A 27,316-nucleotide genomic window follows, 5' to 3' on the forward strand; every position below is an offset into this window, starting at 1 on the left:
TGACTAATTTTTCAGGGTCCTGAAGCAAGTGGTAGGAGCCATCACGGTGTTTTTTATTTCTAAAATGGGGGTTTGTGGGAGAGTGAGTGGGAATCAGGAGAGAGGCAGAAAGAAGCTGAAGGATAATGGGCTTTAGCCCTCAGCATGTAGCAGGAAAGAGCAGATATTCGTTTAGGGTTAAAAAAGGTATGTGAGAAGCTTTAAGGGAAATAAGTACTTGGTCATTGTGGGAGGTAATGGGGAGGAGGTTCTTGAAATGTCCCAAACTAATGGTATTTACTTCTAGAAGGGGACTTAGGGGAGAAGAGGATTGGGTTCATTTCATCTAACATCAACTTATCTAACCTTTTCTGCTTGTGTCAGACATATACTGGTTATTGGAAATAAGGGAAATCAAAGCAAAGGAGAAGGCTACAATTCTTGATACGAAATGGACTCATTATCTTACCTATGTAATTGTGACCCCTCTATATGATATTTTCACGAAAAAGAAAGGAAAGAAAAAGAAAGGAAGCCATTAAAATGAAAAAAAGAAAGAAAAGAGTCATGTTGCTTAAGTTTTGGGGGAGAATTTTCACAGGAAGATATATTTCCTGCCAGACAAATATTAATTCTTGGAGTAAGATATGCACCTCACAGGAAGGAATGCACCTTGTTGTCTCTCTTTGAAGCAAAGATAGTGCTTCTGTATTTCTATGTACCATGTTTCCTCAATTTCCCCTGTCTCATTTTCCCCTAAAATGGCTTTCTTACCTGAATATTAAGGGAAGTGAATGGATAACCTTTAAGCTTGAGGGTTTTTTGGTCATGTCTGGTAACCATTTCCCATGCCTCATTTTCCCTGGATTATCTTTCATTTTCCCCTGAAATGACATTGATCCCTTAATCATAAAAGATGTAGATGGGTAAAAATCTTCTGTACTAGCTACGAGCTTTTTAAATTACTGTCAATTATTTACCCTGCCACAGTTTTCAGAGGTTATCCTGCCTCACTCCCCTCAAATGACTATGGTCCCTCAATCTTAAAGGACAATGATTGGTGAAGATCTGTTTCTGTCACTGCATTAGGCTGAGCAGAGACATTGACATTTGAAGCCTTGTCCTATCTTACCAATTGGTGACATGGGAAGTTCTATTGTTGAATTGTCAGTTTGGGACAACATTAGGAGCATTCTTTAACCAAAAACTGGAAAGGAAGTCAAACAAGAAATTCTGAAGCAAAATAATCCTCAGAAGCTATAAAAGGTGCAGTAGATCAATACACCTCCACCTATTAATGCCATAAAGATAAATAACAATTTTCTACACAAGTTGTTCCAGAGAACCATTAAGCAAGGCATTTGTTAAAACTAAGAGCAGAGACAGACTTAGTATCAATTTGAATGTGTAGAACCAGAGGCCCTGGGGAGATATTTGAGTTGTCTGGAATATACACACAGCATTTAACCTTTACAGTTCTGCAGGTTCTTCCTTGGGCTGCAGGAATGACAGCTAAAGTATTCCTGTTCTGCAGGAGAGTTTTTCCCATCCCTTTGACTATAAGTATGAGAGTGCTATTTCCAGAAGAGAGAATTATTTGAGCTCAATTGCCCAAGAGTGGAAGTTAGCCAGAAATAACCTCCCTAGTATAAAATTGGGCCCACTGTCAAAATGGGTTACTTTCCAATTCAGCCCAGGAAATAGTCATTAGAAAAGGTGACTCCTTATACATCCTAAGCTTAATGAAGCAGCTTTAACAATTGTTCTGAGACTAAACAATGCTATTTATATTTGAGTCAACAGAAATTTGAAATTGGAAACTTGATCACACCATTCAGGCAATGTGGTTAACTGTCCTTTTATTAATCTTGAAGAGGAATCTCAAGTCTTTTAGTAGTTAACAGGTAGAGAAGTCCTGTGAGACCTCGTGTCTACATGAATCTGAAACCTGAGATTGGGGATAAAGATATAAAGTTTTTATTCTAGAAATGTGTATCCAAGAGGTAACAACAGACAATTTCACAGCTGTGGGAATACTGAGAAGAACTGAACAGGGTCACTTCCATTTAGGTAAAAGTTGATCTGAAGAAATTTAGCTTAGAAGGGTTCCAAGCCATTCTTGGGTGGGGGTTCTTCTTAAAACTTTTTATTTTATTGTAAATATGCTGTACAGAGGAGTTACAGTGACATCAGTAAGGTAATGAGTACATTTCTAGTCCAACATTGTTACCCCTATTTTTTCTCCTACCATCCCTTCCCTCTCCCACCTCCCTCACTCCTCTCTCCCCCAAATACATAAAGTGCATTTCCAACATAGTTTCTTGTGAATATCATTGTTGCAATGGGTCATCCTGTGTCCCTCATTCAGAATTTTGTTATTCCCACTTCCCCTCCCCAAATTAGATAAATGTATATACAAGATTCAAGATGCATAAATCAAATACAGTGACAACAGGGATATGCCATAGGAGAAAGAACATACATAAGAAACAAAAAGTCACAAAGTACATTTAAAACAATAAAGAAAAATCTTGTGTGTCTGTACCTTGGGGTTCATTTTGCTGAGCATCATTTTATATGGTCATATGTACATAACTTTTGAGCTTTTCAGATCATCTGATAAGATTAGCCTAGACATATACCAAAATTACAATTAAGGGGAACCATATGACCTATATTTCTTTGAGTCTGGCATACTTTACTTAATATGATTTTTTCCAAGTCTTTCCATTTTCTAGCAAATTGGGCAGTGTCATTCTTCCTGATGGAGGCATATAATTCCAGTGTGTGTGTGTGTGTGTGTGTGTGTGTGTGTGTGTGTGTGTCATATTTTCTTGACCCATTCATCTACTGAGGGGCATCTGGATAGGTTGCATATCTTAGCTGTGCTGAATAATGCTTCTATAAACATAGGTATGCTGGTAGTCAAGCCATTTTCCTACAGCAGAGCACTACAGCCTACTTAGCACTCTGGTGTGTAAAAGCATTTCCCTGGTTGACAGTAGAACCTGAACTGTGGTGACCATTACACTGCATATCAGCTTTCTGTGAAGCTTCCCAGACATCTTTCAATGGGGACAAGATCTTAGATCCATGATTATTTGGGGTTTTACAATAGCAAGAAAGAATATTTAGAATGTATATGAATACTGCTTTACATCTCTGTGTGAGCTCTATTAGAGCCAAATGGCCAGATGTCCTATTTGGGGCTTGTGAGAAGAGGCTTTTGATTTACTAACACTCCAGCCTTACCTTCTTTATTAGACCAGCTGAATATATGTATCTGCTTCCAAATCAAAAATTTACTCCAATCATAGCCTTGAGCAGAGAGTAGAGGCTTACCTTTTGGATAGTTTTAAGCTATCCCCAATTTCACAACCATAGCCTTAAAAACAAAAACTTACCTTACATAAAAATAATAGGTAATACATATAAATTCCTGCCCAGTTAGAAGGAAAGCAGATATGGGCATCAAATAGACATACTTTTCAACTATTTTCGTTAGACCTCCCAGCTGTGCTTAGTTTTGAAAGGACAAGCACAAAGTGACTCCCTTTAGGATCTGACACCATCCCTCTTATGGATGCAGTTTTCCACTGGCATCGGGATGATCACTCATCCCCAGGATCCCTCCCCACCAGGACAGTCTTTTTTTTCCAGGAGACTGTCTTTTTCCTCAGATAATGTCCTTATTGCTGATGATGATAATGATGATGATATTATTATTATTATTATTGTCGGTAGTGGAGCTTGAACTCTGGTCCGGAGCACTGTCCCTGTACTCTTCAGCTCAACTCAAGCACTTTACCACTTGACCCACAGCACCACTTCCAGTTCTCTAGTGGTTTATTGGAGATTAGAGTCTCGTGTGTTTTTCTGCTCAAGGTGACTTTGAACTGTGATCCTTACATCGCAGCCTCCTGAGTATCTAGAATTAGATACTCAGGCACCCGGCTCTAATTGCTGTTTTTGCCAACTAGGATCTCAAACATTACTTCATTTACTTCAGATACAGACCTGATCTTCATATATTTCATACACAGACCTACTTCAAGGTACTCAATGACTTGGTGTGGGAACTACACAAGCTCTATGGTCCAGATATTAGTGCTTCTCATGTATCCACAAATGACAGACAGGAAAAGCCAGCTCACTCCCTCTCTATCTCAGAACAGCAATCTAGTGTTCATTGATCAAATCCTGGATCAGGAACTCTCCCAATTCTCATTATCTTCCTAACAATCCAAATTCTAATTCCATCCTCTTTGAAGACAGGGTCCAAACATATTACTGTGTGTACAGAAAACCATTCAATTCAACAAAGTATTGAGATTTCAAATTAATCCTTTGTAATACATGTTTACATACCTGAATCTCTTTGACCTCTGTGCAGGTTCAACTAAGCAAATGCCAATTAGTTCTGTCCCTGACCCTCGCAGTTGAGGAAATCAACACAATCCCCTTCTGCTTCCCAACATGAACCTGGGGTTTGAGATCTATATTTCACATTATGTAGAAACTGATGTGTTAGAGAATCCATTGACCTTGCTGTTTGGGAAAAATAAAAACAGCCCTAATTGCACCTGCAGGAGAGACAGCAAAGTTTTAGCAGTACTCACAGGAACTTCAAGCACATCTGTCCCAATCTTGACACTTCTGGACCTCTACAAACTTCCACAGGTGAGTATGGAAGGAGAGGGAAGATGTGAATCTAAGTCCACCTTGAACCTGTCCTCAATAGGTTGAAGAAGTGGAGAAAAGAGGTGGTATTATGAGCCTCACATACTGATTGTTCTCAAAGGAAAAAAATCCCCACATTGGGTAGGGCATCCACATTATCTTTGTTGGAAGAGATCAAAAGAGAGTTTATAAGAGAGCAAAGAATGGTCCCAGGCTCTGATCCTGATCCATACAATTCTACAAAAATCTTGGAGCATGAGAGATCATAATACAAGTGGGATAAGCAAGCCAGACACTGGTGGCTCATGCCTGTAATCATAGCCACTCATGAGGCTGGGATCTGAGGATCACGATTCAAAGCCAGCCAGGGCAAGAAAGACCGTGAGAATTCTATCTCCAAGAAACTACTAGAAAAGTGGACATGGTGCTGTAGCTCAAGCTGTAGAGCGCTTGCCTGGAGCTTTAGAGCTGAGGGACAATGCCAAGGCCCAGAGTTCAAGCCCCACAACTGACAAAAAAAAAAGTGGGTTATGGAAACCTTCACTCCCACAACTGCAAGTGGTTGTTAGCTGCTCATCAGGACTGTGACCCTGACAATGACCATCCTCTTCCTGCTGTTGTGATTATTTTTCCCTCTTTAGTTAACATATTGGTCTTTTGATCCTCTCCTGAGTGACCATGGACAGTTTGGTGCTGTCAATCAGATAGCTGCCAAGGACTCAGCTCTAGCCCAGACCATGATCTCCTTGATGCTTCCATTTGGCTGGACCTGGGTGGAACTGCTCATAACCAAAGACAACTATGGTGTGTGGTTCTTCTCAGAATTGAGAGAGGAGATGGACAAGAATGGAGTCTGTCTTGCCTTTGAGAATATGATCCTGACAAACAGCCCATCAGATTTACCAACTGATCAACCAAGGTATCGCCAGATCATGGAATCCTCAACCAATGTGATAAACATTTATGGAGAAATTGAATTGCTACTAAGCTTTATTCTTACATTGGGGATTTTTTAATTACAGAGAAAGTCTGGGTCATGAACTCAGCCTATGATGACATGACCCTTAGCAAAAGACACTTCCTGCCAAACTCCTTCCACGCACCTCTCATCTTCTCTCACCACCATACAGACATTTCTGGGTTCACCAATTTTGTCCCAAGACATAACTGCACCAAGGACTCATGAGATATTTCTCTTCCTAGGTTATGGATTTGGGCTGCTCAGTGCATATTGATTAAGTCTGATTATAGAAAATTGGGGCAGTCTTCATCCAATACCACTGTGGCTTGGTTGCAGGGACACACTTGTGATATGGTCGTGTCACAAGAAAGTTACAATATCTACACCACCATGTATGCCGTGGCCCACGCCCTCCACGAGGTGCTTCCTCATCACATGGAAGAGCCACCAGGAAACCATGAGCCACCAAGGGCATTTCTGTCCTCACAAGTAATGACTTTTATGTTAGGTGATGTATTCCAGGCATAGTGACTTTCTAGAATCTTTCATAGCAGATGGAATTAGGTAGTCTGCCTACTTTAGGGAAAATACAAGATACACTTGCCCTGTCATGCTCTCCATGATGTGACTTGAAGAACACAGCATCTGTGATAAGGAATTGCTCTGTCTCCTGTCCTCATCCTCACTTTGTGTGATATAAGCTCTCAACTTTTCAATAGTATAAATCCAAAATATCACTCTGGAGGAAGATGGTTGAGGAAAAGCTGCAGGCTAAATAAGGTCTTTCCTAGAAAGCAGTTTTAGTGTTCCAGTGAACAGTCCTAGGCTATCACATACCAAGTGTGCCATCACAATACAGAGAGTTTGGTCACAGAGGAAAAATCCAGGCAGTTTGGTCAAGAAGACAGATCTGAGCACTTGACAGGAGCCACAGTGGGGGTGGCGGTGGCGATGGCAGCGGCAGTTACCAGTGCCAACATATCAACAGAGACGATCCAGGACAAAGGCGCCAGACACGGTGTGTAAGCAGCTTCTATTCACCAGCAGCAAGAACTGACAAGGAGTAGAAATGTTCATCCTGCTATTCGCAGACCAGGGAGAGCCCAGGAACAGAGTCTGGCATGAGTAGAAGCAAGATAACCTCAATCCTTCTCATGGAGCAGCAGTGGGAAGTTAGGCCCTCCCCCACCACCAGAGAATATCTCCATCCATGTTACTGACAACTGCCCTGCCAGAGCAGCTAGCTCCAACTCAGGCCTTGAAAGAAAACCATAGGAGCCATTCAACAGGTCACAGGAACGTGACCTGACTTACCAGGTTCAGCTCCACTCAGAGACAGGAAGCTCCACTTTGGGAGGAGTGACTTTCTTCACTGCATAAACAGAGGCAGAGGCTGCCCCTCTCCACTGCAGCCTAGACAGCAGAATGTGTAAAACACAAAGAATTGAAACTCAGTAAACATAAACCTTGAGAATGGCTCCAGGCTGGGCTCTGTGAGTGTCTTAGGAGCTAGCCCCTCAGGGAAAAGCTATTGATTGCTGATAGGCCTCAACCCTACCCAGAACCTAGCCTCAGCACAGCAACTCCAAGTTAGAGGAAACAGACATCTCCAGCTTTTGTGGTACTCAAAGCAGAACTCCCTCTCACTCAACTAGACTGGGAGGAGAATCACAAAGTCCTGGGGGAGGCAAACCTTCTTTCTGCTTGCTCTAACAAACTTAAGAAACCAATCAAACCACAGGAAAACCAAACATCACAAGCAGACCAGAGACTCCACCAAGACTGGTTACAGACCGACAGGAAATAAAAGATCTCCCTCTCCAGCAAAAAAAAATCAAAGAACTCTTTTTTCTACTTAATTTTTTAATTTTTGAAAAAATTTGTATTTTATTATTTTTTTCTTTCATAATTTTTATTTCAGGTGTGTGTGTGTGAAATCTCTTTTAACCATTTAGTCGTTTATTCTTTCTTTTTTTGAGTGATTAATTGCTATTCTGCTAATCCCCAAATTTATACCTGTCCTCCGTTTTAGACCTTATTCCTCATTGTGTACATATTTAATCCAGGAATTTATTACTTAATTCACAACCTCTTAGGCTTAACTTCTTTAATACTAGTATTATTTCTTTGTGATTATATAATTTTTAACTATTCTATTTTAAAATTTTTTTATTTTTTCATTTTTTCCTTCTTATCTCTCTCCTTCTCTCATCCTATCCCTTTCTTCACCAATATCATTTCTTTATTCTTCCATAATTTTAAGTATTTCAATTTTCAAATTTAAATGTTTGTTTTCTTATTTCTTGTTTTGTTTTTAATCTTTCTCATTTCATTAAGTCCTATCCATTCCCTCTCTGAGATTAGGATTTGGTTAAATTCACTCTTTCCTTTTACCTCACCACATTCCTCTAATCCTATTTTTACTCACAATTCTCCCAAAACCTATTAAGGTCTGGCCATCTGAATCCTTCTTTGATATCCTTAGGCCATTAATCCATTGTTGTTTGATCCATTGTTGTTTGATGATGAATAGATTGTATCTGTTGAACTAGATTGTATCCACAGCCATTTTAATGTGTAACTACAGGACTCTGGTTGATGCTTGCCTTAAAGTAGTGTTCTAGCACAAAATTGGTGTTACTTTCTTACCAAGTGGACAGAACAAGCCGGAGAAAGAAAAGAAAAATGGCTAATCCGTGTATCTCAACTCCCACTCATGATAATGAGGGGACAGAACATTTAATGAAAAATCCAGAAGAGAGTTCCCAAAAAGCTCTACAAACACTACCGGTAAACATGGTGAATGAAAGGTATGAAAATGTGTGCAGGATTCAGTGTGACCATGATAGGGAGCAAGATGAGGGCAACCAAAGATTAATATGGGAACTTCACCAGCATAATAAGTTAACCAAAAATTAATACAGGAATCTCATGAGCATAAGGAAGCTAATCAAAGATTACTACAGGCATTGCATGGCAGGCTGAGAACAGTCAAAGAAAAATACACGAATTATATGAGCATGGGGAAGCTAATCAAAGAGTAAAACAAGAATTGTGTGAGCAGGATAAGAATGGACAAAGATCAATAGAGGTATACATGGAATCCATAAACAGACAGCCTAAGGAATCCAGACAGACCACAAAGGGAATGCTAAATGGAGCCCGACAGAAGGAATGGGAGTCCAAGGAAACCATAACCAATCAATTAAGTGATTTGAGAATAAACACTGAACACCAAATTAAAGAAGTAAAGAAGTTCATACAATATCTACAACAAAGCTCCAACAATTAATTTGAAGACATCAAAGCCAAACAATTAGAAGGAAAGGAAATAAAAAAACAAAGTAGAAAGTCTTGACAGTAGGTTAGACCATGCAGAAGATGGAATCTCAGAGATTGGAGACAGCCAAGATATTATAGAGAGAGAGCATACAATTATCCAAGACAAATCCAAGAATTGTGATAGATCGCTTCAATATTAGGTAGACACCATCAGAAGTCTTAATCTGAGAATAATAGATGTAGAGGAGCAACTAGAGACAGAAGTTAATGGTCTAGGAAAATGATTTAACAGGATCCCATCAGGGAATGTCCCAAACATGCAACCAGATAGGCCTGTTCAGATACAAGAAGCTTTTAGAACCCCAAATACACCAGACCTGAACAGGACATCCCACCATCACATTATAATCTGCACAGAATCAATTCAGCTCAAGGAGAGGATTCTTAAAGCTGTCAAGGTGAAAAGATCAATCACAAATAAAAGGAAACCAATTAGACTCACCTCAGATTCCTCAGCAGAGACAATTAAAGCAAGAAGAGGCTAGAATGATGTATATCACACCCTAGAGACAAACACCAACCAACCAAGAATACTGTACCCAGCTAAACCCTCCTTCATAATGAAGGTCAAATGAAAACCTTCCATAGCAAAGAAAACCTCAAACAATAGATCCCCACCAAACCAGCTCTACAAAAGATACTTAAAGATGTCCTACACATAGAAAACCACCAAGACCACAATAAAGGCCAAGAAACTTCACCCAAACTGAGAATCCAAGAACCATGTGAAGAACCAAGTTGTGGCAGCACCTAAGAAGGTGGATAACATGGCAGGAACTACCAAACACCTCTCAGTCCTAACTCACATTAACAGACTTAACTCTACAATTAAGCAACATAGACTTCCTACTTGGATTAAAAAGCAAGATCCTTCTATATACTGCTTTCAGGTGTCACATCTTTCAGATTAAAACAAACATATTAAGAAAGTGAAAGGATGGAATAAAATCTACCAAGCAAAGGCCCCCAGAAACATGTGGGAGTTGCAATCCTAATATCACATAAAATTGTCTTCAAATTAAAATTAGTAAGAAGAGAAAAAGTAGGTCACTACATACTAATTAAGGGATCTCTCCTTCAGGAGGATATCACAATTCTAAATATCTATTCACCAAACAACAGAACACTCTAATTTATCCAAGAAACACTACTTTCCCTCAATCTCACATAGATCCAAAGGCATTAATTATTGAGGTCTTTAACACACCACTATCTTCACTAGTTAGATCAACTCAGCAAAAACTCAAAAGAGAAACCGCAAATCTAAACAGCTGCATAGATCAACTAGATTTAACAGATATCTACCGAATATTTCACCCTGCAGCATCAGATTACACATTATTCTCACCAGCACACAGAACATTTTCCAAAATACACCACATTTTAGGTCACAAAGCAAACTGGTCCAAACTCAGAAACATTGAAGTTATGGCCTGCATGCTCTCAGACAAGGGAATAAAATTACAACTCAACACCAAAAGCCACCAAAGAAGGTCCTGTAACACATGCAGGCTGAACAACACACTGTTGAATCACCAGTGGATCATGGAAGAGATTAGAAAGGAAATTCAAATGTTCATGATATTCAACAAAAATGAACCCACAAATTACCAGCTCCTCTGGACACAGCAAAAGCAGTACTCATAGGCAAGTTTATATCTCTGATTTCCTACATCAACAAATTGGAGACATCTGAAACCAACAATTTAATGAGACGTCTGAAGTTCCTTGAAAAAGAGCAGCAAGATAAACCCCAATCCAGTAGACAGGAAGAAAGAATTAAAATTAAATCAAATTAAAGTAATTAGAATCCAAAAAAACATATAAAGAATCAACAAAACAATGAGTTCATTCCTCGAATAAGTTAAAAAATCTTATCAGAAAAAGGACACACCCAAATAAACAAACTCATAGATGAGAATGGAAGCATCACCAAAGAAACCACCAAGATTCAAAATATTATAATGGAATATTTCTCAAACCTTTATGATAATAAGTTTGAGAATCTGGAAGAAATGGACAATTTCCTAGAAAAAACGATATGCCCAAAACCAAACCAACATGAGTTAAACCAACTAAAAAGACACAAATCAATCCTTGAATTAGAAAGAGCAATAAGAGACCTCACATCAAAGAAAAACCCAGGACCTGGAAAATTTATGGCAGAATTATACAAGGCTTTCAAAGCAGAACTCACACCAATACTCCTTCAAATCTTCAATGAAATTGAAAGAGAAAGTTCACTACCGAACTCATTCTATGAAGCCATCATAACCCTCATCTCAAAACCAGGCAGGGACTCATCAAAAAAAGAGAACTATAGAAGCGTTTCTTTGATGAACATCGATGCAAAATTTCTCCACAAAATCTTGGCCAAACGAAATTTTCTTAATAAAGACCCAGAAACACAACAAATCAAAGAAGGGTTGGACAAATGGGATTGCATGGAGTTGCAGAGTTTCTACATGGCAAAGGACATAGCTAGCAAGATTAATAGAATTCCCATGGATTGGGAGAAGCTCTTCACTAGCCATACAATGGACAAGGTTCTCATATCTAAAATATACTTGGAACTCAAAAAAACTAAATCCCCCAACAACAAATCCTCAAACAAACAGCTGTCCAGTAAATAAGTGGGCTAAAGACTTAGAGAAACTTTTCTGAAGAAAAAAGAAGGATGGTCAATAGACCCATGAAGAAACGCTCAACGTCCCTATCCATAAAAGAAATGCTAATCAAAACAACATTAAGATACCACCTCACCCCAGTTAGAATGGCTACAATCAAGAACTCTAATAACAACAGATGCTGGAGGGAGTGAGGTGGTGGGATTGTAAGCTTGTTCAACCACTTTGGAAAGCAGTATGGAGGTTCCTCAAAAGACTCCACATAGAGCTCACCTATGACCCAGCAATCCCACTTTTGGGCATTTACCAAAATGTTCACAAACAAGACCACACTAAAGCAACCAGCACGACTCTGCTTATTGCAGCATTTTTTACCATAGCTAAGATATGGAACCAACCCAGATGCCACTCAGTAGATGAATGGATCAAGAAAATGTGGTATATATACACAATGGAATTCTATACATCTACCAGAAAGAATGACATTGCCCATTTCTTAGGAAATGCAAAGACTTGGAAAAATTATATTAATTGAAGTAAGCCAGGTCCAAAGAAATTTATTTCCCATGGTTTTCCTTATTTGAAATAACTAGTATATGTCTGAGTCAAGCAGAAAAGATCAGATAAGTTGATGTCAGGGAAATGAACCCTAAGATATGTATTCAAATGTTTTTTTTCTTTCATGTGATTGTTTCTAACACATTTATAAGATTATTTCTTTGTTGCTTTGTATGTTCTTCCCCACGGTATAATCCCTGCTTTCACTATATTTGTTGTCCGTATAATTTGTGGAGGGGAAGGGGGAAAAACAAATCATTTAAATAGGGATACAGGTGGACAATTGCAACAATTAGATGTACAAGTCATTATGTCGAAAACAAACTTTACAACTTTGGTGGGGAGAGGAGGATGGGGGTGGGCGGGGAGAGAATAGGAAGGGATGGGAAGGGAAAACAACAGAGGAGGCTACAATGCTTGATAAGAAATGTTCTTGACATGACAACTTGTACTTCTCATAGTTGCATCGGTTCCACCTGTATCCTTAACCGACTTGTTTTTCCCCATCTCCTCCACAAATTATACCGACATCAAAAAACCTGAAGGCAGGGGTTGTACTGTGGGGGAGGGACATACAAAGCTACAAAGAAATAATCTTATTAATGAGTTAGAAACAAATGTAAGAAAGAAAAAAACATTTATATAGTTATCTAAGGGTTCATTTTCCTAACATCACATTATCTGACCTTTCCTGCTTGACTCATACATATACTAGATGTTGCAAATATCTATATACAACTATGGTATGGGGAGGGGGTGAGATGGCGGGGCGGGGGAGGCTGGGAAGGGATGTGAAGGGTAAACAAAGGAGGAGACTGGAATGCTTGATAAGAAATGTACTCATTATCTTGCCCATGTAATTGTAACCCCTCTGTACATTATGTTAACAAAAAATAAAAATTAAAAAAAAAGAAATGTTCTCATTATCTTGCCCATGTAATTGTAACCCCTCTGTACAGTATTTTCACAATAAAAAAAAAAGACCGAACAGCACTGGGTGAGAACTAAGATATTCCCAGGTTGTTTGTGGTAGAGGTGGGCTCATGAGCTAAGATTGCCCCAACCATATGCAATTAGTGATAACTAGAGTAGAACTCCGATTGTCTGGTGGTAGATGACTTTCCCAGGTACTGAGATGATTACAGAGCTCTGCCAGAGGCTGTCCTGGCTATGGGCTCATGTCACAAGTCTGGTGCTATCACCTGGGCCACACTAATCTGTGGGACAATATCACCCTCTTGCTTCCCTGTCCTACCCATGACAAGAGGGATGTAGAACCAGGATGTGTCACAGCAGCATGGAAAGTTTTGTCAAGAAAGCCACAAGCTTTGCACTGGTCGCAGAGACCTGTAATCCTAGCTACTTAGAAGGCTGAGATCCGAGGATTAGGGTTGAAAGCCAGGTAGGTAGAAAAGGCTGTGAGACTTTTATCTCCACAAAAACATAAGAAAACTGGTGGTGGAACTGTGGCTCAAGTGCTAGAGAGCTAGTCTTAAGCTGAAGTCAGATCTCAGGCCTAGAGTTCAAGCCCCACAACCAACAACAATAAAAGCCACAGGGCCATTTTAGTGAACACTGCCATGCACTCAGGCTTAATATCACATCCAGAAAACCCAAACAGTCATGTGGCTACACTGAGGCCTCACTCTAGCTTGTGCTGTTGTAGACCAATGCACACTGGATTCCTAGAACAACCTAAGTTTCTTCCTGATTCCATCTTGAGCACAGTACTTCTAGGGCAATGGTCGCTGACATGATTCACTGCCCAACAAGACTGGGACTGAGCCAGGTGTTAACAGAATCACACAGTTTTACAAGTCACACAGTGGTTTTACAAGGCTAAGCAGGAAGACAGGTGTCAGCCTACTCCACCCATGGTGGAAACTGATGCAAATGGCATTTGGCTCTGCCTCAGGCACCTTCCAACACTTCCTGAAAGATTCCAATGGTAGCTGGGGTGACATGACCGAAGAGTGCCTCGAGTTTATTCGGGATTATTGGTCCCAACATGACATGCCTGACACAGGGTTCTAAGAAAAACCCTGACCCACTCTTATGCCCTCTTCACTAGGAGGTTGTATCCCATACCTGCTGTCGTTCACAAGATTGGAGGAGGGAGGTTGGGCAGTGTCTTCCTTCTCTGTCCTAAACCAGTTCCAGAGACACAATCTAAATGTCTGGACACAAAAGTAGATACTATAACCACTTCCCCAGCTCTGGTCCCAGGATACAGTCATGGTGCTGAGACTGAACTTTCATTCTCTCCCTCCTGGCAATGTTGGAGGGTTTCTATCCATAATGAGCTACTAATGCTGTTGATGGAGGGGAACATGGAGATGGCTTCTTTCACCTTTTCTCATACATCCTTTTCTGTTGTTTTGTTCTACTAGAAATGTACTCTCCGGTCCACACCACTTGACTCTCATATGTTCTTTGTTGGGTGGTGCAATCTTTATATTCTCTCTTTGTCAGCTGCCATCTTGCTCTGCTTCTGGGGAATCCTCTTGAATGATGACATTCTCTGAGTCAGCTTAGTGTGCCTCTACTACATGATATGAATTGTATTTCTTTGTTTTCCTTATTTGCCAGTTGTGGGGCCTGAACTCTGGGCATGGGAGCTCTCCCTAAGCTCTTCAGCTCAAGGCTAGCACTCTAACACTTGAGCCACAGCACCAATTCCATCTTTTTGTGCTTATGTGTACTGAAGAGTTGAACCCAAGACCTCATACAAGGCAAGCACTCTACCAGTGATCCACCTTCCCAGCTCTTCTTTGTTTGCTTTACTTTCCTCAGAAGGGAAGATTTACTTCTTTGCAGAAGCGTGCCTCATCGGCAAAAGTGTGACAAGTGAGCACAGACACAAGGCAGCCTGCTTTCCTATTTACTCCTAACACAGTAGGCCCTGCATCTCTGCAGATATGGGTTGAACTCACGTGAACATTCTGCTCTCAAACTGAATGGTATTTCTTGAGAGTTTCTACATATGCAAATCTAATTCTTTCCATGCTCCTCTCATCTTCTCTCACCATTTTAGAAACTCCTCTGGGTTCATCAATTTTATTCTGATAGAGACCTTGTGCAAGAACTCAGGAGATAATTCCCTTCCCACGTCATGGATTCAGTCTGTTTATAGCCTACTGATTAAGTTTGACTGCACATACGTGGGGCACTGTTCATACAATGCCACACTGCATTGGTTTCTGAGGCATATTTTTGATGTGACCGTGTCAGAAGAGAGATACAACATCTACAATGCTGTGTATGCCATGGCCTATGCCCTCCACCACATATTTCTTCATCACATGGAAGAGCCACGAGTGGACCATGCACAACCAAGGGCATTTCTCTCTTCACAGGTAATGGTATTGCTTTTGGGTGATCTGCTCTAGGCATGTAGACTTTCTATTCAAGGTTTCATAGCAGATAGTACTAGGTCATCTGGCTCCATTTTGGAAAATACAAGAGACACTGGGCCTATAGTGCTGACCATGAAATGACTGTAGAGTTATGAAGACAATGGTTTGAAGATCGCTGCATCCGTGACAAGGAAGTGCTGTGTCTTCTGTCTCCATCCTCATTCTGTGGGGAAAAACTATCCCCTTTCAGTAGAATATATAAAAATTCTCCTTGTACCTTTGTAAAATAACACATCAAGGGTGACTAGTTCTTAAAAACATAAGATTGTCTGGACACAAGTGGCTCACACCTGTGGTTTACTCCTGGCTACAATTAACCACCAAATAGATAGAGGTGGAATTGTGGCTTAATGGATGGAATGCTTATTTTGAAACAAAAAGAAAAACACCTTAGGTTGAGTGCCTTGGCCCTGTGGTTGAGGCACAAGGTAGGCACATACACACACACACACACACACACACACACACACACACACACACGCGTGCGCACGCACACACACACACACACACACACACACATACCCACAATGAACTAAGTCTTGCTTAAAGTAATCTTTCATAGTTGTCATAAATATTTTATAATTTTACTTAGTTTATTGTTTATCTATTTTTCAGACTGACTCTCTGATCACAATCATAAAATAAGTAATAGGAATTCATTACAAGAGGTGATAGAAGTCTGTCATATTAGAAATGAATTCTAATATGAATTCTAACCAAATAATGGATGTTGCTAGAGTTTCATTCCCTTGAAATTGAGTTTCTCCATCCCATTTTGGATAACCAGGTTTTAGAAACTTCTTAACAAGTTATTCCACTGTATACCTGCATTTGATAGATTTGATTGGATTCCTGTGGTGTGTGTGAATCATGTGGTGGGAATGAAGGATAATCTGTGTGTATCCATTGTTCTGGGGTTCTGTGATAACTCTGGGAAGCACTTCACCATATTGTAATGTGTCCCTTTTAGCTGCATCCCTTTTTGAAGAAGATCCAGTTTACCAATCCTGTTGGAGACCAAATGGTTTTGAATGAAGAAAGGAAATTGGAGGCAGAGTGTGACATTATGAGCTTTTGGGATTTTCCAGAAGGTCTGGGACAAAGGATGAAAATTGACCAGTTTTCTACAATTAAGCCACATGGCCAACAACTGATTTTTTTTGAAAATCTGATAGAGTGACCCATGGGAATTACCAAGGTGGGTTATTTATATATATTCATTCTCTCCTTTTTTTAATGTATTGTTCAGGATTGAGAAATGGAATCATTTATAAGAAGAGAAAAATATCCCGAAAGAGAGGACGAAAATATTAGATACGCCAGACTCCATATCTTTCAGTGTTCTTTTTTATTTATATGTTATTTCTTTATTTTGAATATAAAACGTGGCCAAAATAACAATACTAGTGGCTCTGCATACAAAACTCAACATATGAGGTTATTTCACATTTACAAAAATGCCCTATGTACAGCTCTAGGTCTCCACAGCAACATCCACAAGACCAGAAGTACAGGAGCCAGGAGGGGCATGGAGGCAGCCCGGGAGGGGAATGGAGGCAGCCCAGGACAGGAAAAGCAAAGACCCAGCGATCCTGTCAGCCAGGATCTGGTAAGAGGGCCCCTTAGAAGCTTCTCTTCACTAACAGCCCTGGGGCCCCGACCAGCAAGAGGCTCCCAAACCACCACTGCCCCTCCTCAACCGTCCCACCTGCCATGTTCCCTGACACCCTGACACTCCCACGCGGGTGGCTGTGTGGCTGACTGTGCTGGTTGACGGAGGCAGAGAAGCCAGAGGCTCACGAGCACCAACCTGAAAGGCACCATGTGCTGGAGTGAGAAAGGGGAGGAAGGCGAGAGCGGCCCACGCAGGAGCACAGTGTGACCCTGGGCCCTCAGTACACAGCCCCATGGGAGATGAAGTGGCTGGTGCTTCTGATCGGGGGCTTATTCCAAGCACAAGGTGTCACTGCTCTTCAAAACCAGAAGTCTCAGCACCTGCCTCATCAGATGGTAGCACTGTAAAGTGGCCACTTCCACCCAGTAAGTTTTTCTTTTTCTTCCAGGACAGGTAGTCAGGTGCAGACGCAGATACAGCTCAAAGCTGAGCACCGAGTTGAGCATGGGCACTGACTGGATAAACGTAAAAGATTACTGTGCACAACCAGACTTGTGTACCTATAGTTATTTCCATACCAACAAGCGTGGTGTTCACATTCATGTATCAAAGTACAGATCGGAGACAAGCCTTGAAAAAGACAGCAGAGCACTTTACATTTCCTGCAGTAATTGGTGCCACAGAGAGATAGAACACAGACATGTGCCTCCAGCCCTCTGCATTTCTAGCCATCACCACCTCTTTACAATTCTATGAGAAAAAGAATGATTCAGAAGAGTCCCTTAAGACATCAAAAGGGTTGAGGAGCTTGAAGTGGGAATATTGTCAGGCCATCACTGCATTATACAGTCAGGAGTCCAAAGGACAAGCAAGCTCATATCTTTGAGTGCAGAGATCTTGACATCATTCATTGCTGTAGCTGTGGCTCAGTGGAGTGATGTCACCCACACATGCATGACAGAAATCCACACAGTGTTGTCTCTAATTCTGCTGGGCCATTGCTGAAAAACAGAAAAGCATCTGCACAAAGATAGAAATAGGAAGCTCAACAGATTATTCCATTTACAATGAATCAAAGAAGAGAGTGCTCAGTATTCTGTGGGTGCTTATGTAATGGCTGCTATTGTTGGACAACTATGTATTCAACACAAGGGAGTTGATGAATTTTACTACAATAAAGCTTCAAGGAGAACAAAAACAGCCTAACTCAATAAAGTGAATGGGTGTTAGACTGCCATATCAAATGTCTACATAAAACTTTATGAAGTCTCTGATCAGTTGCCCACTAGAGAAAAGGAAACTTCAAATCCAGTAACTTTTTGCCCTTTATTGAGTATAAACTTACAATTTTGGGCTAAAAATTAATAGGTAGTTGTCCTTATAGATTCATCATACTCCAATAGTAAAGAAAATTAGTATTAAGTCATTTCTAAGGAAAGAGTCTAAGGTATAAGACACCTATTCCTGGATTCTCAGCAAAATAAAATGAATGTTTACCTTATCAAAGAAGACAACCTACCAGAATGATTCTGATCTCATGTCTTTTGCCCATAAGCAGCGAGCCCAATGCAAACACAGTTGTAACAGTTTGTGTTTAAACAGTCACAAGTTACGTTAAAATTGCTCACACTTAGTTGAGTAACAGTGCCTTAGGCCTGTAAACTTAGTTCCTCAGAAAGCTGATATGTGAGGATCATTGTTCCAAGCCATCCAGGGAAGGAAAGTTCATGAGTCTTTTATATCCAGTAAACCAACAAAAGTCAGAATGTATACGTGTTTCAAGTGGCAGAGCACTCACTTTATACAAAAACAATGCTCAGAAACAACACCCAGACCCTGGTTTCAACTATCAGAACCAACTCCAAAAAAACAAAACCCATAAGAACATCAGCTCATTTTAATTTTTTAGGTGACCAAGATGGAAATTCACTGTGAAGTATAGAAAGATAAAGCATATGAAATTAAAAGAACAACACAGAAGACAGAGGTCATAGTTTGGCAAAAATAGGAAGTTGTGAATAATATCATTGATGCTGTTATTATTTTTGTCAGTCTTGGGACTTGAACTCTGGGCCTGGGTGCTGTCCCTGAGCTCTTCAGCTCAAGGAGAGTGCTTTACTACTTAAACCATAGCACCAATTGTGGTTTTGGGGGGATTATTTGGAGATAATAGTTTCAGAGACTTTCCTGCCTGGGCTGGTACTGAACCACAATCCTCAGATCTCAGACTGTGAGTAGCTAGGATTACAGGTGAAAGCCATCAGCACCCCACCATTGATGCTGTTTTGATAACTGAGGTCCAGGCCTTTACTACTGTTGCAATAGTTCCTTTTAAGTACTCAGAAAGAGTTTAAAATAATACATGTATTGTAGTTAGGGGAAGACTTCAACAGGAAACAGAGCCAGTGCTGTGTAGGTAGAAAAAAAACAAAAAACATTGGTTACCCATTCTGCTAACCAAACACAACTAAGGAGGTATAAAACTTGGTGAACTGTGAACACAAGTGTGAAATAATTTTAACTGGCTCCCCAAAGCAATTATGTTTTTATGTATGATTAATAGGTGATATTTCCAAGAATCTTAATGAATCAATTACATCATTACTTACTAGGTAGAGCTGCATCTGCCTTTAGACACAACTAAGGCGTAAAGAACCAAAGATCTTTTCAAGCTTGGAGCCCAAGGAAAGCTCAGCCTCCATCCTCAGGACTGACAAACCAGGAGATGGCCATTGCCAGCCTCTGTCTCAGAGGATAGAAGCGTGGAACCTATACCTCTCCAGGAGACACTCAAGTAAAGGAGAGAAAGGTTGAGCTCATCATTGACTTCCATAGGACCTTGGTAAAATCAATGCCCAGAGCTCACAATTAGGCAATTTGTGCATCATATTGGACCAAATCTCTAAGGACACACAAATAGAAATGGAAGAAGAAGAGAAAATTTGAGAACAACAGAAACACTAGATTTTTGAGGGGATCTCTTTAGCCATGCTGGCAAAAGATAGTGTGTCCTTTCTTCCACTGCTTTATTTTCTACTTACATTTTTCAGATCCAGTGGTGTTCAATCGCCTCTTGATTGGGCTAAATTATACATCATAAAAGTGTTAGTGTTTACAATGAGATATGACAAAGTAAACAAGACACAAGAAACAAAGATTGGCTTCTTAATTTGTTACATACTTTCTAGATGACTCTATATACTGGACCGCATATATGGTGTATAAGCATGCACATCTAAGGGAAACTAAGAGGAGGGCAAAGAACTATAGGAAAATGGGTGAAAAAAATACAGCAGAGGGTCCCATCAGCGGCACTGGTCATTGATGAAAGTGAACTAAGCAATTCAAGGCTGGTGATGGGAGGGAGGGAAAGAGAGAGAAAGGGGAAACAGCTGATACTGAGCAAAAGGAAAGAAATGTACATATCACCTGATTTGGGAGAAACAGTTTTATTGTTAAAGTCTGCAGAGTTCATAAGCTTTGTAGATGAAGACAATGACAAGATGCATTGTGAAGGTTAAAATGTGTTAGTGACTTTCACTAAGTATCACTATGCCACAATACTGTGAAATTTATGTAATTACTCTCAATTAAAAAAAAAAGTGTTACTGTTTTAAAGTACTGACTAAAACATTGAGTCATCTGTATTAACTTTTCACATTCTTGTGGAAGTCTCTTATTAAATTCATTATTAATTTCAACATTATACATGCAATTTTTTTCAAGTCACACACCAATGGCTACTTTAGAAGGCTTGGATTTGAGGATCACAGTTCAAAATTAGCCTGGACAGAAAAGTTTATGAGACGCCATCTTTAACTTACAAGAAAAAATTACAGGATGGGAGGTATTTCTCAAATGGTAAAATGCCAAGTGTGATTTACAAAGCCAAGAAAGGGAGTTTGGGTCCTGACTTCCAGGGCTGGCGCGCACGCACACACACACACACACACACACACGCACACACACACACACAGGATTTTTTCCATAAATTAATTTTTTATTCCCTTTTCTTCCCACCACGCCACTCTGAAAACCATCAATCCTGTCTTTAACTTTTTTTAAAGCAAGTGATGTCTTTTCTCACGATGGTCTGTGGATGCCACTGTGGGCATTACCAATGATGCCAAAGGCTCAGCAGATACCAGGAAATTAAAAAGGGGGTAGAGAAAAAATTCCCAATATATTAAATAAAAACCAACCAAGGGAGGGAGATGGAGGGTGGGGAGATGGAAGGGTAGAGATGGGAAGGGGGAAATAAAGGAGGAGGCAACTGCTTGATAAGAAATGTACTCATTACCTTGCTCATGTAATTGCAACTCCTCTGTACGGTATTTTCAAATTAAAAAAAAACATAAATTTTTTAAAAAAAGAAAACCAAACAAATCTGCCTGAGCAGGAAAAAAAAAGGAAAGAGATGAACATACATGGCAGGTGAGTCATCTCAACCTGGAGAGAGGCCAGAATAGCAGGAATAGGCTATGGATCCCACCCGTTCGCTCTGGACATGCTGCTCAGGATATGCCCCGAGTTGGTCTTGCTGAACAAACCCTCAGACATGGGCAAGGCCCTAGCCACATGCAGCCCCTCATGCTCAAGGCCCAGGTCTCCTTCCTATGATGCTCACTGCCCCATAACCCAGGGCATGCTGGGAGTATCCTTCCCCTTCCAGAGCATGACCCTGAGCCCCATCTTGCCCAGAGGCGCCAAACCATGTGAAGGGGCTAAGCAGCTCAGACATATAGCTTATCATGTCTGGGGAGCGCTTGATGCACCCGGTGAGGTCTGCACCCTAGGTTGGTTGGCCTGGTAGGGGTGGATCTGGAAGCTCCCAGAGGCAGAAGCCGCACTCCTGCACTAACAGGTGGTGAACAGCTCATGGACCAACCAGACTGGATACTGTGATCTGGAAGTCTCTGCGTATGTTCCCAGGAGGATCTGGCAATGTACTGATAGCTTCCACCAGCCAAAGGGATAGAAGGTAGAAATTTTCTAACTGGTTTTGAGACCATCCAAAGCTAAGAATATTGCCTTGAGTTTGAAGGTTTTCTCTTTTTTCTTCTCTTATTTTGCTACTTCTTGCCAATATTAACTAATCCAAACTCATATTTGTCTTCTTTCCCCCCACCTCTGGATTCCTTTGATAAAACAATCGTGCAGTGTGTGTTCAGATTTTCTACTTTCTTATAGATATGGGTCATATAGATAACGTGCAGTTTGCTCTGCATACATATTTTTCCCATTGTGGTTTCCTTTAAGGGACAAAGAAAAGAAGTAAAAATTATGTTTAAATTTTCCTGGCTTTGGTTAAATATTTACTTCAATGTAAAACCTAATTTATGTTACTCAAATCTTTTTTTTTGTCTGTCATAGGGCTTGAACTCTGAGCCTAGGCTCTGTCCCTCAGTTCTTCAGCTCAAGGGAAGCAATCTACCATTTGAGCCACAGCACCACTCCTACTTTTCTGAGTGGTTTATTGAAGGTAAGAGTCTCACAAAATTTTTGCCGGGGCTGGCTTTTAACCGTGAACCTCAAATCTCAGTCTCCTGAGTAGCTAGGATTATGGGTTTGAGCTACCGGCTCCCAGCTATTGCTCAATTCTATTATTATTATTAGTATTATTATTATTGCTCAATTCTTTACACACCAAAAGGCCAATATATGAGTGTTTTTAACTAAAAGTTGCTTTCCTTCAAATATTACCTGAAGAAAGTTACAAGAGTGATATGTAAAGTGATGCAATCAGCTGCATTTTGAAAACACCAAGAGATGGTCTGAGATCCCTCAAGTTTGTTAAGTTTGGACTCTTCATGTAATGTCAGTCTACATGTGATTCTACTGTTCTCTCTCTTTTAAAACCAAATGGGAAATATCAATTTACAACCAGTTTGTCTAAGGATTACTACTTTACATCTTTAAAAATGTCATTTTGAGATCAAATGTTTTCAAAGAGTTAATTAAACATGTAATTTTTAAAAAATCAGTAAGGAATCCAGGTGGCAGTGATTCATACCTGTAATCCTAGCTACTCAGGAGGTTGAGATCTGAGGATCAGGGTTCAAAACCAGCCCAGGCAGGAAACTCTATAGGACTCTTATCTCCAATTAACCACCAGAAAACTAAAAGCGGTGCTGTGGCTCAAGGGGTAGAGCGCTCTCCTTGAGCTGAAAACTGAGGGACATCACCTAGACCCAGAGTTCAAGTTCTATGACCAAGGCAAGTTAGTAAATGAAAGTCTTGAGAAAGGGAATTGATGAAACAAATTGGTTTCATTTGGATAAAAAATGACTTCAGAAGCATAAACAGTCTTCAGTTTTTTTGGTGGGTTGTGGAGCTTGAACTCTGGGCCTGGGCGCTGTCCCTCAGTTCTTCAGCTCAAGGCTAGCACTCTACCACTTCAGTCACAGCACCACTTCCTGTCTTCAATTTTTATACCCACAAAATGTTCAAGTAAGTAGCAGATGAGTACATCTTGAGTTTCATAAAATAGAGCTCATGATAAAATGATTAGCAATAAATAAGTTGATTAATTATCCAGAAAATTAATAATAACAGACACTAATGGAGATACGGCCAAAAAGAATATTATAACACCGTTGGTAACATAATACGACAAAAGATATAATATTACATGCATATTACACACCCACTAGTATGGGTGTTTGTTATGTCTATGTTTCCATAAGGTGAGTGTTTATTATGACACTACTTAGAAGCTGAGTTGCAGAACCAGGCTCCATTCAAATCAACACAAATATGGAAAAAGTTAATTGAGTCACACAGACACAAGGAGTCTTTAGCATGCAGTTATATGTTTGAGTCAGGAATATGGGAGGAAGTAGAGAGCATCATGTTCAGTTAATCACCCTGACAAATGCAGCAGTGGTATATACTGGACACCGTGTGAAAAATGAAGCCTACAACCTGTGGGTGGGGCAGGGAGGGAAAAACTGGGTAAAACTGTAAAAACAGAAATGTACTCAATACCTGATTTACATAATGGTAACTCCTCTGTACAACACATTTACAATACACACAGACAAACAGACATATAGAAAGAAAGCACACAGATAGAGGCAACACAGATCCCCAAGTTTTCTCTTATTTTTGAAATGTAGGGAGAAGAAGGCTTAGAGTACTAGAGTATATAGCAATGGCAATGAAGTAGAAATTGTTAGCTTCTCCAGCAAGGAAACTTGATAAACGGTACAGGCAGAAAAGTCAAACTGCCCACCCTCAGGAGATGGAGGCCCCTAGAGAAGACAGAGGAAAAGGAAAAAGAAAAAAAATTAAAAGAGAGAGAAAGGGACTTGTGCTGAGCCAGGACCACAGGGGATGTGGAAGTGACCACAGAGTCTGGGGAACTTCTCACTCTGCTAGGGAGTTGTAAACAGGATGGTCCAGGAAGTGACCTCCATGGATGAGGAAGTGACCTCAGATTGTGGGGTCCTTTGCTGACTCCCAATGAGGTGATAGACAGGTGACTATTGGTTTCAGGCAAGTGATGAGGAAGTGTGGAGGGCCTGTTCTCTTGGGCAGACTGAATAGAAATAGTCAGAGTAATAGATGAGGAGAATGGGATAAAAGTTTGTCCTCTGAGCCAGCCACAGGTGGCTCATATCAATAATCCTGGTATAGAGTTCCGGGAAGATGGCGGAGGAGAAGCTGGAATCTGAACAAGCTCTCGCATAGAAAGCAATTTTAGAGTTCCAGTGAACAGCCCTAAGCCAGAGAACCACACCAAGTGTGCCATCACAGGACAGAGGTTTAGGCAAGAGAGGGGAAATCAAGGCAAAAAGACACATCTGAGCGCTTGCCAGCAGCCATGGCGGCAGCGGCAGCAGTCGCGGTGGCGACTGCAGGGCACCATAACTTTCCCACAGAGTCCGGGACGAAGGAGCCAGATGCGGCGGGCGAGCGGACTCTACTCAACACCAGCAAGAACGGACAAGGAGCAGACATCTTCATCCTGCAGTATGCGGACCAGAGACCGACACAGGAACCAAGACTCGGCGTGAGTAGAAGCCCGACTTCCTCACTCCTTCTCAGGGAGCAGAGGAGGGAAGGCCACCCCTCTCCCCCAGCACCAGTGATCTCCATCTTGGATACCGACAAAGCTCGGCGGAGCTGCGAGCTCCAGCTCAGGCCTTGGAATAAAACGAGTCATTTAGCAGATCACAAGAACTTAATGGTGGCATGACCTGCCAGACTCAGCTCCATCCAGGGAAAAGTCACCCAGCTTGGGTGCCAGGCATAGGAGTGGCTTTTCACACTGGGTAACCAGAACCAGAGGTTGCCCCTCCCTCTAGCAGCCTCCACAATCAATTGAAAAACAGAAACCCTGAGAATGGCTCCAGGCTGGGCTCTGTGAGGTTTTCACAAAATAGTCCCAAGGAAAAGCTGCTGTTTATTGAAAGGCCTCAACTCTACCCAGAACCTAGAATCTTCACTGCATTCCCCTCTTTTGTGATTCTCAAACCAGATCACCCTCCCATTAAACTAACCTGGGAAGGGGATCTCAAAATCTTGGGTAAAGCAGAGCATTTTTCTGCCTGTTCGAACAATCTGACTTAAGAAACCAATCAAGCCACAGGACCTCAAGCAGACCAGAGACTCCAACAAGAGGCTGGCTAAAGACACAAGGGAGATAAAGGATTTTTCCCACCCCTCCCAAAAAAATCAAAGAACTTTTTTTTTTTTTCTTCTATTTCTTTTTCTTTTTTTTTTTGGTACCTTATATATATAAAACATTTTTTTTCCTTTTCTAAAACATTTATTAATCTTTAATTTTTGCCTCTTTTGAAAAAATAATTGTTTTCCAGTAACTTTTTTTTTTCCTCTTATAATTTTTATTTTAGGAATACGTGAATGTGCGTTTTCCTTTCTTTTCTTGTCTTCTTTCTCTTTTTCTTTCTTTCTTAATTATCTTTTTGTTTTTTTGTCTAGCTCTACTGAACTTCTGATCTTTTCTTCTCCCTTTCTTATCCGTTTCACCTTTTCCTCTCTTTTGTTCTTCTTTATGTGACTTAACTCTTGTCCTGCACATCTTCAGATAAACCCGTAGTTAACTAGTAGACCCTATCCCCCATTGTGTACACACTTAATCCACAAATTTATTACTCAATTCAAAACCTCTGAGACTTAAATTCCTTAATAGCAGTACTACCCCTTTATACCTATATAATATTTTCAGTATTTTTTTAACTTTTTCACATCTCTTCTATGTCCCTCACCTTCTCTCAAAATATTCACATTCCTCTCTAAATAGATGGTCTTTTAATCTCTATAATAACATTAATTTTTACATTTCTATTTTTGTTTCTGGTCTCTTTTCATTCCCCTTTCCCTTTCTTCTTTTCCTCTCTCTCGCTATTTGCATCCTACCCAACCTATTTCCTGCATTGTGATTAGGACATAGTTAACTCTCCCTGTGCCACCCCACACCAATCTATCCCTATTTTTTACGCACATCTCTCCCTAACCCTAATAATTTCTGGTTTTCCAAATTCTTCTCTGTGGTTCAAAGTCCATTAACATATAGTTGTTTGATGTGGAATAGATGTATCTGTTGAACTAGATTGTATCTGTAGACTATTGACTGTACAAATGCAAACTTTGGTTGATGGTTGCCTTAAGATAGTGTTCTAGCACAAAACTGGTGCTATCTTCATCTCAAATGGGCAGAGTAAGCCGGAAAAACACAAGAAAAATGACAAATTCGGGTATCTCAATTCCCAATCTTGATAATCAGGGGTCAGAACAGATAATGAATAATCCAGAGGAGAGTTCCCAAATAGCTCTACAAACACTGTTGGCAAACATGATAAATGAGAAGTTTCACAACTTACAAAGGACTCTGTATGAGTGTGATAGGGAGAGAGAGGAGGAATCCCAGAAGTTTATACAAGAATATCATAAGCGTGAGGAAACTACTCAAAAATTGATACAGGATTTGCGTGAACAACTTGAGAATACTCAAAGAGAAAGGGAGGAATGGCGTAAGCAGGCTGAGAACACTCAAAGAGAACTGCAGGAATCCCACGAATGGCAGGAAAGAGAACTGCAGGAATCCCACCAACGGGAGGAAGCTAATCAAAGAGTAATACAGGAATTGAGAGACCATGTAGAGAACACACAA

General features: G+C 40.5%; 1 non-coding gene across 1 annotated transcript; it reads left to right on the forward strand.

Moving 5' to 3' along the window:
- Positions 1-21,243: 21,243 nt before the first annotated feature.
- Positions 21,244-21,329, forward strand: LOC122119997. The gene has a single exon (XR_006149619.1). It is a non-coding gene; the product is annotated as a small nucleolar RNA SNORD35 (small nucleolar RNA).
- The last annotated feature ends 5,987 nt before the right edge of the window (positions 21,330-27,316 follow it).

Source organism: Dipodomys spectabilis, unplaced genomic scaffold (genome assembly GCF_019054845.1).
Source record: "Dipodomys spectabilis isolate Male_0828 unplaced genomic scaffold, ASM1905484v1 ptg000173l, whole genome shotgun sequence".
In the NCBI taxonomy this organism is placed as follows: Eukaryota; Metazoa; Chordata; class Mammalia; order Rodentia; family Heteromyidae; genus Dipodomys; species Dipodomys spectabilis.